This window comes from Macrobrachium nipponense, chromosome 1 (assembly GCF_015104395.2).
Source record: "Macrobrachium nipponense isolate FS-2020 chromosome 1, ASM1510439v2, whole genome shotgun sequence".
Classification (NCBI taxonomy): domain Eukaryota; kingdom Metazoa; phylum Arthropoda; class Malacostraca; order Decapoda; family Palaemonidae; genus Macrobrachium; species Macrobrachium nipponense.
In genome coordinates, this window is record NC_087200.1 from 3090397 (window position 1) to 3109768 (window position 19372).

The 19372-nt window shown below is 36.6% G+C and overlaps 1 protein-coding gene across 4 annotated transcripts in view; it reads right to left on the reverse strand.

The window, feature by feature from the left end:
• The window catches only part of LOC135219098 (bromodomain-containing protein 7-like), a 339758-nt gene that overhangs the window by 176070 nt on the left and 144316 nt on the right, over positions 1-19372 (reverse strand). For 3 of the 4 annotated variants that reach the window (XM_064255538.1, XM_064255535.1, XM_064255536.1), the window contains exon 2: positions 18328-18506. The gene's annotated coding sequence lies outside the window, so the exon portion shown is untranslated. The remainder of the gene's footprint in view (positions 1-18327; positions 18507-19372) is intronic. The other variant, XM_064255537.1, reaches the window with a different exon arrangement.

The window sequence follows — 19372 nt, forward strand, 5'->3', positions numbered from 1 at the left end:
TGCCAATGGCACCTCTTGTTCACACTGGAGTCCATATCACTATAGGACATATAATGCACATCCTAAGTACGCATTCCCATGGCACTGTCTGTTGACACCCTGCACTGGCCTAACAGTAGTAGGCTGGTGTCAGACACTCAGGAACACATCAAATATGATGAGTTATGGTAATCTACAAATCTATCAAGATGCCTCTCAGTGGCAGTCTAACGCTACAGATCCAAACAAGACGCCTTTCCAGTGGCTGTCTGCCTAAGCCTGGGAATATGCTACAGGATCAACTGAGGAGGCAACTACCCAGGGACAGACCCATTTGAACTCCCATGGAATGCCAGTAGTGTGTCTTCTCCCAGGTGTAAGGGAGTGGGACAAGGACTGTCGTTCTATGATATTCGACGGGCTGGATAGCCACCTCCTCAACCAAAATCCAGAAAGACGCCTTTTCAGTGGCTGTTGGTTGATACCTGGGAATGTGCAACAGGCTTGACTGAGGGGGCAACTATCAGGGGAACCTCCCTCCAGCCTCCGTACGACTCAGTATGTCTTGTCCCAGGTGTAGGGGAACATGACAGTTACTTAGGTCCAGGAGTGCTGATGGGCAGGATAGTTACCTCCAATACACAAAACTTCACTGTTATCGGGTTAATTCCTGTTAACCCAGTGGCAATGGTACAGGATGGAAGTAAGGGAGCCAGGTGGGAGCAAGTGGATAACAAAAAGGAGGGGTAGTAGGAGAGAATTGGCGCCAGGCATATCAGAATGGGAGCTGGATGTCATAGCTGAGATTAGGCTTGGTGCAGCTCCTTACCTTACCTTACTTTACAGACCTTACAGCTTGTTCGGGTCGCCCCAGGTCCCTCAGTGTGAGGCACCTTTAATGTCTACCAGAGAATTGCTAATGCATCTTCCGGTATATTTTGCATCTTCCAATCTTGGATGGTTTGGGATGCAGCTTAGATATTTGTCGAGCTTATTCTTAAACACATCTACGCTCACTCCTGATATGTTCCTCAGATGAGCTGGCAATGCATTGAATAGACGCTGCATTGTTGATGCTGGTGCGTAGTGGGTAAATGTCCTGTGTGTTTTTGTTAGTTTCCCTGGTATAGTTTTGGGCACTATTAATCTACCCCTGCTTGCTCTTTCTGATATTTTTAGCTCCATGATGTTTTTGGCAATTCCTTCTATCTATTTCCATGCCTGTATTATCATGTAGCATTCTCTTCTCCTTCTAGACTATATAATTTTAAAAATTTTAGTCTTTCCCAGTAGTCAAGATCCTTAACTTCTTCTATTCTAGCTGTAAAGGACCTTTGTACACACTCTCTCTCTCTCTGTGTGTGCAATATCCTTTTGGTAGTGTGGGTACCATATAATATATAGCAACACTCAAGTGGACTAAGTACATACGTTTTATAAAGCATAATCATGTGTTCGGCTATTCTTGTTTTGAATAACATTCCCATTTTTGCTTTGCATGTTCCCAACAGTCTTGCTATTTGATCATTGCATAACATGTTCCTATTCAACATCACACCAAGGTCTTTAACTGCTTCCTTATTAGTGATTGTCTCATTAATAGTTCCCCTATACCCTATATGCATATAGCTTTCCTTCTTTATCTTCATAATTTATTGATTCATTTTATCCGCGTTAAACACCATCCTATTTACCTCTGCCCATTAATATATCTTAAGGTCTTTATGTACGGAGTTCCAATCTTCATCACAAGTAATTTCTCCACTTATTCTTGTGTCATCGGCAAAACTACTCACTACCGAGTCCTTAACGTTACTGTCTATGTCTGCAATCATAATAACAAACAGTAATGCAGCTAACACTGTACCTTGTGGCACACCGGATATTACCTAAGCTTCATCCGATTTCTCATCGTTTGCAATTACTTTCTTTTTCTGTTGTGTAAATATTCTTTTATCCATCCTCCTACTTTGTCCACTATATTATGATTTCTAATTTTCTTTGCTAATATATTATGGTCTACCTTGTCAAAAGCTTTTGCAAAGTCTAGATAAACCACATCTGTTTCTTTTCCGTTTATCACATTTTTATATATGTTCTCATGATGGACTAACAATTGGGTTTGTGTACTTTTTCTGGGTACAAAACCATGTTGTCCTATATTAAACAAATTATTTTTTATTAAATGTTTCATATTTTTCTTAATTACCCTTTCATACACTTTCATAATAAGTGATGTTAGACTCACAGGCCTGTAATTACTTGCCTCTAGCCTTGATCCACTTTTGAAAGTAGGGGTAATATATCCTAATTTATGCTCATCATAAATCTTGCCTGTATCTACACTTTGCCTTAATAATATTGCAAGCAGTTTTGCGATAGAATGAACTACTTTCTTTAAGAAAAATGGCAGGGACACCATCTGGTCCAGCTGCTGATCCATTTTTAATTTCATTAATAGCCTGCACAATAACAGCTTCATTAATATCTATGTCTGATAAATATTCACTATTTTCATCTCTTATTTCTATCATTATCTTCATTATGAATGCTAGGGGTATATTCTTTGTTATATCTTTCTGCTAATATGTTGCATATTTCCTTTTTTTCATTCGTTAATCTTCCTTCATTTCTTAGAGGGCTTATTTCTGTTCTCCTTATTCATTTTTTTTTGCATATGACTACAATAGTTTGGGATTTTGCTTGATATTTAATAGGGTTTTTTCTTCCAAGTCCAGATTTCCATTTTCTTTCGATTGTATAATCTTTTGTTTTGCATTTTCTATCTACTTTTTAGATCCATCACTTTCCATGCATTCTTTTCTTTTGCAAGACCTTTTTTCCACTTTCTGATTTTCTGGAACAAGATCCTTCTGTCTCTTGGTTTGCATGACTGATGTTTACTTTTCTTCTTCGGTATATATTTATCCACTATTTTCTCTAATATTTTAAATAATATACTCGTATTTATCTGTATAACATCACTTACGAATGTTTTCCCAATCTTTGTTTACTTCTTCATTTATTTAATTTATTCGGGAGCTGTCTGGTGCTTGTAGTGTGAGCTGCCAAGACATAGCTAATAATGTGGAACGTTTCCCAATTGCATATCATCTTAACGCAGGAGCCATATAAAATTTATCTGCAAGTTTCAATTTGGTATACATATGTATTGCCAAAGCCTGTATTGAAGCCAGATCTTGGCTGTCGAGAACATCTTCTGTTCCAAAAGCTCATCGCAACCAATTAAACACCTTTCTATCCTTACTACTATTTGCCCTTACACTTTTCAGTTCTCCGCAAAGGAAAGTGTGAAGGTTAAGAGGGCTTACTGGTACCCTTATATAGGGCGAAAAACGCAGTCATGAAAAAATTCATGGAGCTTCATATGGTAATGGAGAATTCGTATATGAAATAATTAGTCAAAATTCCTCTTAGTTTCGTAGTTACAGGGTAATTAGTAAACGTAACTCAATAAGCCAAAAACATTGCTCCGTACAAGAAAATGCAATATTTCTTCTGTTACTGTAAATTTTGATAATTATTGTCAAAGAAATTGTGAGCAATGGCATCTGTAGATTCCATGAGTCGCAGGAGGGAAGGGAGGCGGCTTACTACCTTTCAGTGCGAGCAGAAATATCATGTAAGGTACACGTTCAAGTTTCACCTCTGACATTCGCTTGATTTTACTTCTGTTTATCTTTGTTTTGGCAAGAATTTCATCAAGCCAATGAGGAAAAGACAAGCAGAACATCTCGCTAACATACAATAAAGAAAATTCACTCTAATATGAGTACAGAATATCATAATATACGCGATATTGGCGTAGTTAGTGAAGAGAGAGGGAGGGGTGCATAGTAAGGAATGCCCCCGTCTTGCCTGACGCACGCCGCACAGTGCCCCAGGCTACAGTATTTGAGCAAATGGATCTTCACTTGTGATAAATAACACAGTTTTGGTTTATTAACACCCAAAAAAGAATAAGAAATTCATAATAATCATGATTTATTAACAATGCCTTTGTAAAAAGAGAGTACACGTTTGAGTTTCACCTCTGACATTCGCTTGCTTTTACATCTGTTTATCTTTGTTTCGGCAAGAATTTCATCATGCCAAAGAGGAAAAGACAAGCAAAACATCTCCCTAACATACAGAAGAAGAAAATTCACTCTAATAAGCCAAGTTAGTGAAGGAGAGAGTTGCGTAGGAAGGAGTGCCCCGTCTTGCCTGATGCAGTGCCCCAGGCTACGATCTATGAGCAAAGGGATCTTTATTTATGATTAAATTATGATAACATAGTTTTGGTTTATTATACCCCCTAAAAAAATAAAATTCATCATAATCATTATCTATTAACATCGTCTTAGTAGAAATAAAAAGAAAAACTTTGAATGCCCGTATCTCAAAACTATACTTGTAGCCTTCAAATTCTATCTTCTCCCTTAGTTTTAAAAGTTTTTTTTTTTTCTGAAATTTTTTCCCGATTCGGAGGATATATTTCTTTACCATAATGAAAAATTCATATCTAGCAAAAAAATGACTTCACTTAATTAAAACCGAAGGTCAAGAGGCAAAAATCATATGCGGTTTGGAGATGTCCCAAGTCACCTTATTAAGTGGTATGAATGTCAAAGTCCTATCCTTAAAAAATGGCATTAGCCGGCCGGCCCCCTTAAGGCAATATTATTTACCGGCGGCCTAAAGGAATGGCATCACATTCCAGAATTACTTTTAGGGCAGTTATTATTGGCAGCTTGTGAGTAGCCTATGTCCGGTAAACACATTATAAACTACAAAAGTTTAGGCCTAATGGAAAGATGTAACATTCAAGAATTTACTTTTAAGGGAAAATTATTTATTGGTGGCTTGCAAGAAGCCTATGTCTGATCAACAAATAATGCAAAAGTTTTGGCCTAATGGAATGGCGTAACATTCAAGAATTTTTTTTAAGGCAAAACTACTATTGGTGGCTTGCAAGAGCCTAAGCCTGCCCAGTAAACAAATCATAAATGCAAAAGTTTTGACATAAAGGACTGGCATAACAGTTAAGAATTTATTTTTTCAGGTAAAATCTTTTACCAGCAGCTAGTTGGTGATTCCAAATAAACACAATAATAAAAAAACAAGAGAAAAACTCATCCTCAAAGATTTCAGCTTGAAGGCTACACAATAAGCATTTTGGTGGTTGCTTAAAGTAGTACTCTGCCAAATTCAAGTCAAGAAACTGGAAAATAATGAAAAAAGCTGTTGTAAGTATTTGGTGTTTACACTGAGAGCAGCAAAAACAGAATGAGTTTATCTGCCGAGTTGTTCCTGGCATTGCCATTAAGGTCCAGCACTGGTCACGTACACAAACAATCAAGGCATTACCCACAAATTTTGAATTTAAGCTGCGATATGAGTAGAAACAAATAGTTATGTAATTACTTGGTAAGTTACTCATATAAAACCCTTATTTTTTTTATTAACTACCAAGCATCCAGTGCATAATATCCAATATAACCTCAAAAGTTATGTACACCCATATAATTCCTCAAATTCAGCAAACTGATTTTGAACTTTGAAAGATGCACTGAGGTGGTAAGTGTTGCCATATGTTTTAAAGAGTTGGGCTACTTAAATAAATCCTCATCTGCAGCACTTGAATTGGCATCTAGGTAAAGTTTGTCACACAAAATACAATCATGTGTAATGAAGCTATAAATTGTTATAATTGCCCTACTGATGTCCATTTACGAAATGTATCTAAATTTATTCTTAGGATCCAGTCATCTCCAGAAATTCCAAGATTTTTATCACAGACCATCACAAAAGTAAATTCATATTCGTTGGCTTGCCTATATTTATAGAGCTTACAACTTTCTGACATGAAATGTATGAATAATAAAAACGAATACACACAACTGATGAACGTAAAGGTCTTATGGATAAAAAGTTTTCCAAGATGGAATCAATGTTGCATAACCATTTTTATGAAGGTAAAACAAACTAGAATACAATACATACTTAAATAGCTAATTCTATAAAATATACCCATATATGAGGTAAGGTCTAACATGGTATCTTTGAATTTACCCAGTTGATATTTAAAATTATAAAAAAAATACTGAAAGTCTTGATATACAATATACTAGAGCAAATGCCCCTGGCATCATTCAAAAATCTCCTTCAGCTTTAAGAAAAAGCTTCAACTGTCAATATAACTCATACCTACAAAGCGGATTTAAGTGCTGACGTAGCCTAATGTGTTCAACCATTAAGTCTTTTACCATGTATTCCTACATATGTCATTTACAATTTACCTAACTACAAAATCTGGAGATTTGGCTGAAAATAATTAAGTATCAAGAATAACTATACGCAAAAAAGAAAGATCAGTTTGCTTGTCTTATCATCCTTTGCCTTTCAATTGACTAAACTGAGTTACAACATGATAAATATCATCAGGTTCTCATTTAAATTCAATTTACCAAGAGCTTACTAAATACAGTAAATACCAGAGGTGGTCTCTCACAAGTATTCATTAAATGACCATATTTCTCAAGCTTCTGCAAATACTACTTCATTACCTATATTATTTTCTCTAATATTTAATTATAATTAAAATATTTTTTAAATTTTCATAATACTAACTGCTTTTCAATGAATGTTCATGTGCATACACTTTCTATCTTAAACTGAAAAGAGTTACTGCAGATACTAAGACTGTTCATAAACGGTCATCTGACAGATATTCACAATGTTCACACAATACCAGTCATAAGTCAAGAAGGTAAGGCCAATTTGTTGCATAAATGCTGGCAGGAGAATCAACTGAATGAGGCCCTCTAAATTACGCTTCAAAGAATAGGGAAAAAATAAGAGGTTTGACCCATATAAAAATAAGGACAACCTGTGGAAGGGGTGTGTGTGTGTGTGTGTGTGTGTGTGTGTGTGTGTGTGTGTGTGTGTGTGTGTGTGTGTGTGATGAGAGAGAGAGAGAGAGAGAGAGAGAGAGAGAGAGAGAGAGAGAGAGAGAGAGAGAGAGACCTTACCTAACTAGTAACTTTAGGGATTTTATAAAAGCATTTACATGAGCAATACTTCAGAGATTTTATAATGTCTATTGCGTGCCCCAAAGGTCATTGCCAAGGATGATCTCACCTTTCTCCTATGAGAGATTCTACAAGGAAGGCCCTTTTGCTCTTGTGTTGACAAGAGTAGGTCCTCAGCATTGCTAACACTGCTGGCAGTTAGAGACCAATCTCATTATTATTATTAATAGGTGTTAGTTTTTCCAGACCTCTGAGTCTCAAGTAGACTCTTCTCGGGCTGGTTCTCAGGGATCAATCCTGAGAAAAAAAAAAAAAAAAAAAAAAAAAAAAAAAAAAAAAAAAAATTAGACTTTATTTGAGAAACCCGTCTTATTTAAAAAATTTATGATTTTATTAATTGAAAAATCCCTGCTTTCCGCAAGAATATTTTTCATTTCCGAACTCCGCAGATAAATAGATCTTTGCTGGGTCCAATTTGGGCACTCAACAAGCAAATGCTGTACTGTCATGGGTGTTTGACATCTGTTACATTTCACTGGGTCAGCATGTGGTGTTGACATCAAGTGACCATGTGAGAATCTTGTGTGTCCTATACGTAGCCTTGCTAGGATCACCTCTTTTGCTCTTTCCTCCTGTGAGGATGTCCTCCATGCATAGACTTCAGTTTTTATATTTTTAAGTTTATTTGTTGTTGGCACCGAGGCCCATTCTTCTTTCCAATCCTGGTAAATTAATGTTTTAACTGATTTTACCCAGTCTGACACTGGGGCATATGAAATTGTTGGAGGGATAGTGCAGACTAATTTGCAGCAGAGTCTGCATATTCATTTCCTTTTATTCCACGTGTGCTGGGATCCAACATATTTCCATTGATATTCCTGATTGGAGGAGTTGATGAATTTTTATTTGAATTTCCTGTACTATTTGGTTTCCTGGTTTATACTGTCTTATTGCATCTATAGCGCTACGTGAGTCACTGAAAATAACAGAGACACTTGCTTTTGCCTCAGATATCATATCTAGAGCCATCTGTATGGCTGTGACTTCAGCAGTAAATACTGATGATATTGAAGGTAGGCTTTTTTTACTTAACATATTTTTCGAATATGCAGATGCTCCTACTCCAACATTATTTTTGGAGCCGTCTGTATATATCATAAATTTGTCGCCTTTTCTTCTAATGTGCTCCAAAGCATGTTGGCGGTACATTTCCGTACTTGTCATTTGTTTTTTGAGTAGGTAAGACAGGGAGGTACATATCTTTACTCTATTTAAAATCCATGGTGGTGGCAATTCCATTGGTGGGTGAAAAATTGGATTCATATTATGTATGTTCATTATGTATCTAGCTCTTTTTGGGAAAGAGCTAGTACTATTAACTGCTGTTACTTGATTACAGTTTTGGAAGCAGTAAGTTGCAGGAGACGATCCTGCTTGCATTGAAAGACCTCTTTGTATTGTTATTAAATTACGGTGATGTTTTAAGGGCAAAACACCTGCCTCCACCAAAAGTGAGTTTGTTGGGGACGATCGGAAAGCTCCTGTGCACAATCGCACGCCTTCATGGTGCACTGCATCGAGAGATTTTAATGCAGATTCTGAGGCGGATGAATATATTGGACTGCAGTAATCTATTATGGATAAGACTGTTGCCTTATATATAATTAATAAAATATCTCGCTTTGCTCCCCAATTAGTGTGTGATAACTTTTTTAATATGGCAAGGGCTTTGATGCCCTTGGCTTTAATGTATTTGATGTGCTCTTTCCAATTTAAATGTTGATCAAATATTACTCCTAGATACTTGATTTTTGTACAAAATTGTATTTCACTGCTCATAAAGATGCAGTTTGATTGTTTGGTTCTTCATCCACCTTTTGTCTTTGTAGAAGACGATTGCTTTTGTTTTATCAGTTGAAAATTTAAATCCAACTGAATTTGCCCAACTACATATATTTGAAATGGCAGTACTGAGAACTCTCTGAGCATGTCTCAGATTACTACTCGTATAGTAAATGACAAAGTCATCAACATATAAACTGTTTTTTACACCACTTGGTAAATTTATAGTAATGTCATTGATTGCTAAAGCAAACAATGTACAGCTCAAGACACTACCTTGAGGGATTCCTTCTTCCAGTTTATAGGTTACTGAGTAGGAATTTTCTACTCTTACTTGAAAAGTTCTGTTTGTTAAGAAGTTCTTAATAAATATTGGTAAGTGGCCTCTTAGTCCCTTGGAGTGGAGTTTTTGCATGATGTTATGTTTCCATGTTGTATCGTATGCTTTTTCTATATCAAAAAATATAGCTACTGTTAATTTCTTTTGTTCAAAGCCTTTTTTGATATGATCTTCTAAATGTGTTAAGGGATCTAGGGTTGATCTGCCAGCTATTGAACCAGATTGTGTTGGTGTTAAAATGGATTCTTTGGTTATTACATACGTTAATCGTGCATTAACCATTTTTTCTAAGATTTTGCATAGGCAACTTGTTAGAGATATCGGTCTATAATTGGTATGGATTACTTGCATCCTTTCCTGGTTTGTTTATTGGAATAATTATGGCATGTTTCCATTTATCAGGAAAGACACGTTTTAGCCAGATACTATTGTAAAATTTTAATAAATATGATTTAGCTATAGGAGCTAATTTTTCTATCATTTCAAATGATATTTTATCATATCCTGGTGCAGAGGGATGACAAGAGTTGATGGCATTATCTAGTTCATCCATGTTAAAAAATATAGTTATATTCCAGGTCTTCAAGAGTTTCAAAATTGAGTATTATATTTTCTTTTTGTTTTCTGATACTTTGAAAATGTGTATCTAGGCTGGAGTAAGCACTGATGTTTTCAAAATGTTTCCCAATTATGTTTGATATTTCATAAGTATCATGGTATATTTTTCCATTTAAATGTATTACACTTCTTGGAGGTCTTATATGTTTTCCATTGATTTTCCTTATCTTTTTGCAGACATCCCTTGTGGATGTGTTTGAAGATATGTTTGAGACATATTCCTTCCATGATGCGATTTTTCAGCTATTACCGTTTTTCTAAATTTGGCTGTATATTTGTTATATAGTGGTTTAATGTGGTTAATTGTTAGTTAATTGTTATGTTTGTTATAACTATTTTGTTTAATATGTTTATACTATAGGGCATTTTGTTGAGTGATTTAAGGTGAGTTTTGAGTCTGTTTAGATTGCGACTCAATATATGTTTTATTTTACTTAAAGTTGTTAATGTTGGATTCCACCATGGGACAGGGGATTTTGTGGAATGTGTTTTGGTTTTTGGAATACTTTTATCTGCAGCATTTATTATGAAGTTTGAGAAGGATTCACATGTAGTATTGTGATCTTCATTATGTGGGAATGGTGGTATGTTTCGTGTGTATAGGAAATATTTATCCCAGTTAGCTTTTTGGATATTATATCTTGTAGGTGGCAATATTTTGACATTACTTAAGTAGTTCAGAATGATTGGGAAATGGTCACTTGTGTATGAATCGTCTAGGACGTTCCATTCAAATTTCTCCGCTACATCATTTGAACATAATGAAATGTCAATTGAAGAAAAGGTTAGGTGTGTATTTGAAAAATATGTTGGAACTTCACTTTCATTGAGACAATACAGATTGTGTTTCATTATAGTATTCTCTATGTTGATTCCGGATGTGTCAGTGGGGTTATAAATATCCCATAATGGATTATGTGCATTAAAATCTCCTACTATAAGTAGTGGTTCCTGTATACTTTTGCTAATAAGTTCAGAAAACTCACTGAAATTTGCATTGAAATTTGGTTGGTTATATAAATTACAAATAGTAATTTTACTTTTATCAGGCATATACAGTTTAATTGATGTTATTTGATATGGCATAGATGGTATGTCAACAGGTTCATATGTAATGCTATTATGAACGATATGGCTGTGCCTAATTTTCCACCGTCAGTTGGTGAATAACAGGCAATTTTATAGTGTTGGATATTTGTAGGGTTACTTCCTATATGTTGTAGACATGCACATTGGGTTGTGGTCTCGTATGATTCTTTGTAATTCACCCAGACGTAGTCGGGTTAAGAGACCATTTATATTCCATTGAATGATTTTATATTCCATTATTGGGAGGAATTGGTGTTAAATTCTGTAAATTGATTGCTGATTTTACTTTATCTCGTAGTTTATATGCATTTGAATTTATTTGTGGTTTTTTAATCGTTGTATTTGTATGTTTGGTTTATTAGATTTCTGCAGTTGTTTGTTTTTCATAGTTGAATATTAATAAGTCTATTTTTGATTTTATAATTTCCTTTTTGTATTTTAAGGATTCAGAACATAATTCGTTCTCATGTTGGTGTGTTAAAGGGCACCTCCTTAATTTGGTAAAATTGTCAATACAATTTCGTACTGTGTCCTCTGTCTTGGTAGTTAGTTGGTTATATGTACTTACAAAGCATTCATTACAACCACAAGATGAAGCATGTTTGGTAATGTTAATTATTGGTTCAGAAGTTTTTGGTCTAGCTTTAGAAATTTCTGGTTTTGTAATTCTATTGTTCCTTTTCTGTAGTGATAAGGACTGTTGGTTTGAGGGGTTATTTGTTTTGTTGTTGTTAATGGGATATTTCGGTCTTGTGGATGGTTGGGGGGTGATAGTTATATTTTGGTTTGGTTTAATGGTATGATTTTCATTAGTATTATTTGATGGAAATTGTTAAAGAGTGATCTTTACTGTCCAGATGTTGGCTGTTTGATTGAGATTGAGGGTAATTGTGTATTTCCACTTGTGATGAGGTTAGTTTAATATCTTTTTTTAAAATGTTCTCTGGTCGTGGTTGTAGTTGGAGTTCTCTGGATTGATTGTAATTTTCAATATCTACTTTTTTTCCCTTAGGTGGGGTTCTTTCTAGAATTCTTTTCTTTTTGCCAGTTCGATTATCATCATTATTTAATTCTTCTTCTATTGGAAGTTCTTTTCCATGGATAACTGAATCATCTCTGTTGGTGGTGGTATTGGTTGTTGTAATATCACTTTTATTTTGGGTTTCAGTATTATTGGTATGAAATCCAGTTTCCATGTTTATACTATCTTGTTTGTCATTGTGCTGTTTGATGTCTTGATTTTTAGTCACATTTGAAAAGGTGGGGGTTTTGGATGGATTGTTAACGCCTCTTACTTTTAGCTCAAGTCTGGCTTCCATGACTGACATTCCTGTCCTATTTATTAACAACTGAAGTTCTGTGTTATATTGGTAAAATGAACACTCCTTAGATTTTGCGTGATGGGCTAGTCCACAATTAATACATTTTGATTGTTTACAGTTCCAATTAGTGGTATGGTCATCTGATGCACAGACTGCACATATAGCTTTATTACGGCATCTTTTGTATGTGTCCATACCTTGAGCACTGTGTACATTGTAATGGTTTAGGAACAAAAGGACGAACTTCTCTATTTTGTCCAAGAATTTTTATTTTAAATGGTAAGTCTTGGCCTGTAAATTTTATTTTGGCAATGTTGATATTTTTACTTTTATCTTTCCTACTTGAAATAGAGTATAGTATTTCTAAATCGTGGATATTGTTATATCTCAATTTTAGGGAGTCTAGCAATAGTTGTTTTGAAGGAAGCTCCTGCTCGCTATTGGGTAGGATGACTGTACCCTGTACATAATTCAATGTTTCATGGCTTGTAATTATTACCTTTATATTATTTATTTGTTATACTTAAAAAGGCAGTGGACTGCTTTTTATTGGTTACTTGGATAAGCCATTCATTGTCCTTGATGTGTCTGCATTCCATGTCTTGTGTTGGATATATGTTAAGTAATTTGTTTTCTAGCATCGCTGCTGAGATTTTGTTGTCAGCTTTGAGGACTAGAAATCTTGACCAATTATCTGGTCCAAAGAGGTCATCAAAATGTACCAATGTGGGATTAAGTCGGTAATTTTTGTTTCTTTTTGGTCCTTGTTTTATGTATGTTGCTTGTCTATTATGATTTTTATATTTTTCTGTATTGCTGAGAGGATTATTTGTCTCTAATTCAGAATTATTGTTCATCATATATGGTTCCATTGTTACGATATTGGAGTTTACCAATTTATTTTTGTTTGTTTCTTTTGTATTTATGCACTCTATTTGGTTTTCTGGCTCTGCTGCTTTACTTGGAACAGGGTGTTCCTTTGTATCTTTTATAGTACTTTCACTACTTGTGGCAGTACCTAGGAAATTCGGGAGTGACGTGCCAATGGTCATCAACTGTGCCGTAGTTTTTCCATCATGGGGCCCAGGGGTACTCAAATCATTTATTTCACAGTTCATAAATTTTGAGTTTTTACAAAAAAAAAAAAAATTCTTGAAAAGATATCATTGGCCCTTCGCGAAGTTAAATCTTCTGCCAAAGGCACAAGTGAGAAAGGACTCCCAAATGTTATCCGCATCCCTACCCTACCCAAAAGGGGATGGCATAACATGATTAGTATGGCCCAAGTGTAAGCAGAACCCGCTTGCTAGGACTAAGAGTATTATGTTAATACAATTATCCCCATCCTAATCACATTATGGGCAAACTGGATAGAATGCCGAGAGTTCTATTCCTAGAACCAGGCCCCCCCTGGAATCCGTGGTCCAGCTCCACAGAAAAGTTCCGCCTGAAAAACAGGTCCGAACATTGTCGGGTAGATGATGGATCTACCACAGTTCTCACTATTTAGCTTCGGATTTAACTCCACGTTAAGCCATGATATGTTTTCTCATTTATTTGCTTTCAAAAATTTTGGCAAAAAATGGAAAGGTCCACATAAGTTTACTCGAAAATATATAATGTCATATGGGACTCTTGGGTTCGAACCTGGGAAGAGATTCCTGAGGTTCGAGAGCCCCCTCACCACGTCAAGGTGGTCCCAAAATGAGGGGGAGACCAATCTCAAAGAGGTAGTCAAGAGTAATTGGATGATCCTCTCCATGGGCAGAACCTCTTTAAAAATATGCTTAACTAAATGGTCCAGCTCACAAATGACGAAAAGAATTTTCACAAAGTTGAAGGCTGATCTATGGGAGGAGTCTATCAAACCAGAGAAGTTCCCCAAGGAAGGAGCTTCTCCAATAACGTACGACAAGTACATCCTCTTTTTAAGACTGGCAGGACAGCAAAATGAAGCTTTTCCCTGTGTTCTCTGACTTGAAAGCCAACTGTCAACTTCACATGAAGCCTTCTTGGCTGATGAAGAGAGCACCATCTTAGGGAGCACAGTAGACACCCCGTATTCAGGGGGATGGATACCAGACACCCCTGCGAATAGCTAAAATCCACAAATACTTAAAACCCCTCTAAAAACCACTTAGAACTTCCTCTTTTGATAGTTAAAACCCCCTAAAAATGTTTAACAGTTTTATCACAAAAAGTGCACTTAGTCACGAAAATACAAAAATAATTAGTGAAAATTTCTCAGCGAAAAATACTGTGAATAGGTGAATTTTCTGTGAATAATGGGTGCTATATACAGTCCATAGAAAAATCTGCAAATAAGTGAGTCTGCGAATAGCAAGGGTCGACTGTAGTTCATCTGACATCTTGTTATTCATAAGATACGTTGACGCTAGTGAAGCTGAAGCTGCAGGAGAGAAATTGGGAAACATTGCCAATAAATAAGTAAGAGGAGAAGCGTAAGCAGTAGGAGGCTTGTCTGAATCTACTTCCTCTTCAATGTCTGAAGCCACAGGAGACAAGTCTGGGTGTGGATTAGACACAGAAGTTTTCTTAAACAATCCTAAAATATTGTCCAACTTGTGTTGTATGGAAAAGAAAGACTGGTCCTCAACCACAAGAGCCTGATGAAAATGAGCAATAACTGGAATCAGAATTCCTGATGCAGGAGTATGAGGAGTCAGTAACAAATAAACACTTGATAAACAAAGATTGACAGGTGATGAATGTTTGGGAGACAATCTGAGCTAAGGAGCTGAGCTCTCATGCACAAGCTGGTGCTCTGATGCAAAGAGGTGCTCTGACTTCCATGCGAACTGGCACTGAATAACTATTACGTATGTGCATAAAAAGGATCTGGCACCACAGAATGCTCCAATAGACACTAAACTGACACAGAAGCCTCGAGCATCACTCCTACTGGTGCCAAAGGGTGCTCATAGGCTCAAGAAGACTCTGGGGAAGTGGGACGATTCAGTACTGGGTGCTCGGGTGCCAGGGGCTCCCATTCACTCACTTAGAAGGAGCAAGCTCCTAAGTGCCAGATGGGTGTTCAATTGAAGACATATTCTTAGAAGAGGAAGAACGCTTAAAGCAGAAGCAAGATGTTTCTTCTTAGCATACTACTGTCCCTCTCACTCTGGAAAGTCTAGTGATAAACATTCTGGACTGTCCCAAAAACTCAACGAAGGTTATTCTTGAGGAGGCTCTATGAAACTTTTAACAGGGACTGCAGGTGAAGAAATACTTCCTTGGAAAATCGTGTCAAAGTCGTGACTCCTACAGAAAATGCCACTGGCACCTTGGACTGGAATCCCCCGAACTGGACAAGGTTGAAGGAAGAAGACTCGTATTGTATGCACTAACAAACCAAATTTTTGGTCAACACTGTTTTCCAGGCTGGAAATAGGGTTGGGATTGGGAATAAGTGAGCTGGGGTTAGGTGATGGTGTGATAGATTGAGAAATGAGATTGGGTGGTATAAACGACACAGGTTCAAAAATATCTTCAACACTGGCAGACTTAGCAGATTCCTGGCTAGCTAATATCTTTTTGCTACTAGCCGCTTTCCTCTTTTGATCCCTTTCTAATTTTGCCAAATGCCTCTTCAAAGTCTTCCACATCTTAGATTCTCAATTAATACATTCCTCGCAGGTCAATTCCTGGTTATAAATCTAACCTCTACAGTTAGTACACAAAGTATGTGGGTTATATGAGGCTTTAGTTAATCTAGTATTGCAGCAAAGACCTAATACTCTGTGAGCAAGTAGTATTGGACAAACCAACAAGTCAAGCGTCAACAAGCCTATTAGTGTAGTCAAATTTAGTAAATCATCAAAAATCGGTAAAATTCAGTCTGCATCAAACCTGACACTGACTAATGTTGCCAAAAAGGCTACCATAAATGACAATACTTTACCAATTGTTGTAAAATATGACCCACTGATAAGTAAACCAAAATCCAAAAAACCATTGCTGCTAACAACTGTTGTCATCAGCTGGCAGGAACATAATGCTTCCAAGCTGAGCTAGTTCCTCTCTTAACCCCTAAGAGGGCAGGTCAGTCGCCTAACCAAACAAACCCTACGGTGAATTTCCAAAATTCTAGTTGCTGACGGGTGAAACTTATAGCTATGTAACTACTTAGTAAGTTGCATATATATATAAGTCCATACCCACCTGCCATAACACTGAGGCTACCACAGACAGGTACCCTTTGATTGCTGGGACCAACAGGGTTTAGAATAGTATCCGAGAAACTGGAAAAATCTCACATTGTCTATATGGGGGTGCTACGTAGATATCCCATGGAATGGTACCAGAATCTATAGACAGCCCAATGTTAGAGATCCTCCTTGCTGCCTAATATAATTTTCCTGGATGTTATGAAAAGCCTCTAGCTTTGAGGGGACAGACTCCAAGTGACTAAATGAAGCATACAAGGGTTTTAAATGAACTGCCAAACGTTGGGTAGTTTGAGCAGATCTCTGTGGAGGAGTAAACTAGGAACACCATCCTCTTCTTGGACATCAAGATGCTATGAGAATCATGCATGAATTTACAGCCCCTCTTAAGTTTGTTGAGAACTTTCTAAATTAAAGCAAATTGAGGAAACGCAGAGTCCAGAAAGAACCTGTCTAACAACTGGGCATCTACCACCTATACCTGTATATGGTGGTACAGGGAACAGCAAAGGGTAAGCTTGTGGCAAAGAGATCTATAGGTGAAGTCCTCCACAGTTAGTTACCAAAGCCTTTTGCAAATGTCTGGGTGAAAAGACCAGTCAGTAAAACCTGGTCCTTCTGACTCAACAAGTTGAGCTTGTCTAATATGTACAGGCAGTCACTGGTTTTTGGCGGGGTTCCATTCTGATGGCTTGATGATAAGCGAAAATTGTCATAACCAAAAATCGGTTATTTTCATTGCTTATTGGCCACTGTAAGTTATGTATTAGTGCCGATAACTGGAACGCAACATTTTTCGGTGCTAGACAACACCATTAAACCGGATCGACAATAACTGAGGCCGCCGATAACCAAGGACTGCCTGTATTGAGGAATTAAAGGAATGTCTTTGGCATCTGCTAACATAACAGCCATCTTGTTAACATAAAAAGACCCTTTGACGAGGTTCCTCTCTGATGCTTGATGTAGCTGAGATAGAGAATCATCCTCATCCTGAGAATGTGAGCTCATGTCTCTTAAAGAGCCATATCTAGAACAAACATTAATGGTACTGTACTCAGACCAAAGCATAAAGCCCAGAACTGATAAACTTTGCCCTTAAACACAAACCTGAGGGATGGATTGGGACATGAAAGTAAGGATTTTTCATGTCTACAGATATACTCCAGTCCTCCCCTTGCACAGCTACCAAAACCATGCTGGGTGATTTCATAAAAAAGGGAGTAAGTTTGACTAACTGGTTGAGCTTGGGTATGTCTAAGACTGATCTCCAGCTCCCTAAATCTTTGGTAGCTAGAAAAAGATTATTGTAAAAGCCTGGTTCCTTACAATTTACTATCTCTTAACACCTGTTTTAACAGTACATTGCATACCTCCTCCCAAAGCACTCAAAAGTTTCCCTGGATTGTGCAGATATGAAGAAAAAGGAATCAGAAAACAAATTACTTCCAAACCAAGATATTCTTTTGTTTCTTCATGCTGTCCATCTTCCTGCTGGTGCAGGAACTTAGGAAATCAAGTTACCAAAATACCAATGTTCCTATTTGCCAAGACATACTTTCAAACTAACGAGGAAATATTTACCATCTGGAACATTATTCTGCCTTGAAAAATAGGGTAACAAGTCATAATTTACATGAATATTCAACACACTAGCATTCACAGAAACAGTTTTCCATAAAACCAGTTCTACCAATTGAACATAAATTATACAGTGAAACAAGCCAATTCATAAATGTTGTATCTGAATAAATTACTAATTATTACAAACACCCATCTGACAGTAATACATGATAAAAGACCAAATGATACATCCCCATTTTTGGTACAATGCATAATTCAAGTACTGTAGACCAAAGCAACATGTAAAATGCTTAAAACTACATAAGGAAATAAAGAATGTAATCAATAAATACCGATATAATACTACTTCCAAAAGAAAGGTTCAGCAGTCACAGCTAAGACTCCATCTGTAACCTTTAGTCTTCAAATCTGTAGAGTACTGTACTATTCTTTTTAAAAACTTGCAAACAGTCTCCAAGTTCAGTATACCAATCAGTGCTTACATGGAGCTAATGTGACCCCTTGACACAACCTGAAATAAGAAATGACTTCATCATTATTTATTGAGTAAGTTTCAAAAATTCATGGAATTTCAGTTTGCAACAAATGAGCAAAACTATTCTGAGTAGTCCTTTTAGTTACTATGTATGTGCTGGTACATAAAGCTAAACTTGAACATTTAGGCCAGAAAATTATGCATTAAGTTTTATTCATAGTCATAAAGATGTGGCAACTCTGGGGTTAATTCAAAATTATTTAACTCTAGTAATGACCTTTCAATCTTCACACGGTAATATCTCGAACTTTCGCAAGGTACAAATCACTAAAAATGCTAATACCTACAATAAATGCTTATTTTTAGAATCTAAACTCTAAATATGGCCCAAAACATACTCCCAAAAGCACTATATGTAATTTCATTTAAAAGTTTGCTTAATACAATACCTTTAAAATAAGAAAAGTGCAGTATCGCCTAATGCAAGGGTTCGTAACAGTGGGTAGGGGTATGAGAACCACATGGTGGGGGTATGGGAGTTGATCTCTGGATATTTATATACACAAGCAGTCCCCAGTTATCAGGGGACTCGGTTAATGGTGATCAGGTTTATGGCGCTTGTCTAGCGCCATAAAATTGGTGATTTACGGCACCATAACGAGCCAAGTTTCTGTTCGCATCATAAGGTGCCAATAATAGAGATATGGCGCCACAACATACATAACAGAGGAGCCATTAACCCTCTTACGCCGATTGGACATATTAAACGTCGAGTCAAAATGTCTCCCGTATGCCGATTGGACGTATCATACGTCGGCTCAAAAAAGTTTTTTTAAAAATTCGCGGAAAAATACTTATAGGCCTACCAGCCGAAAACTTTTGTATCACGCGCCTTGGGGGAT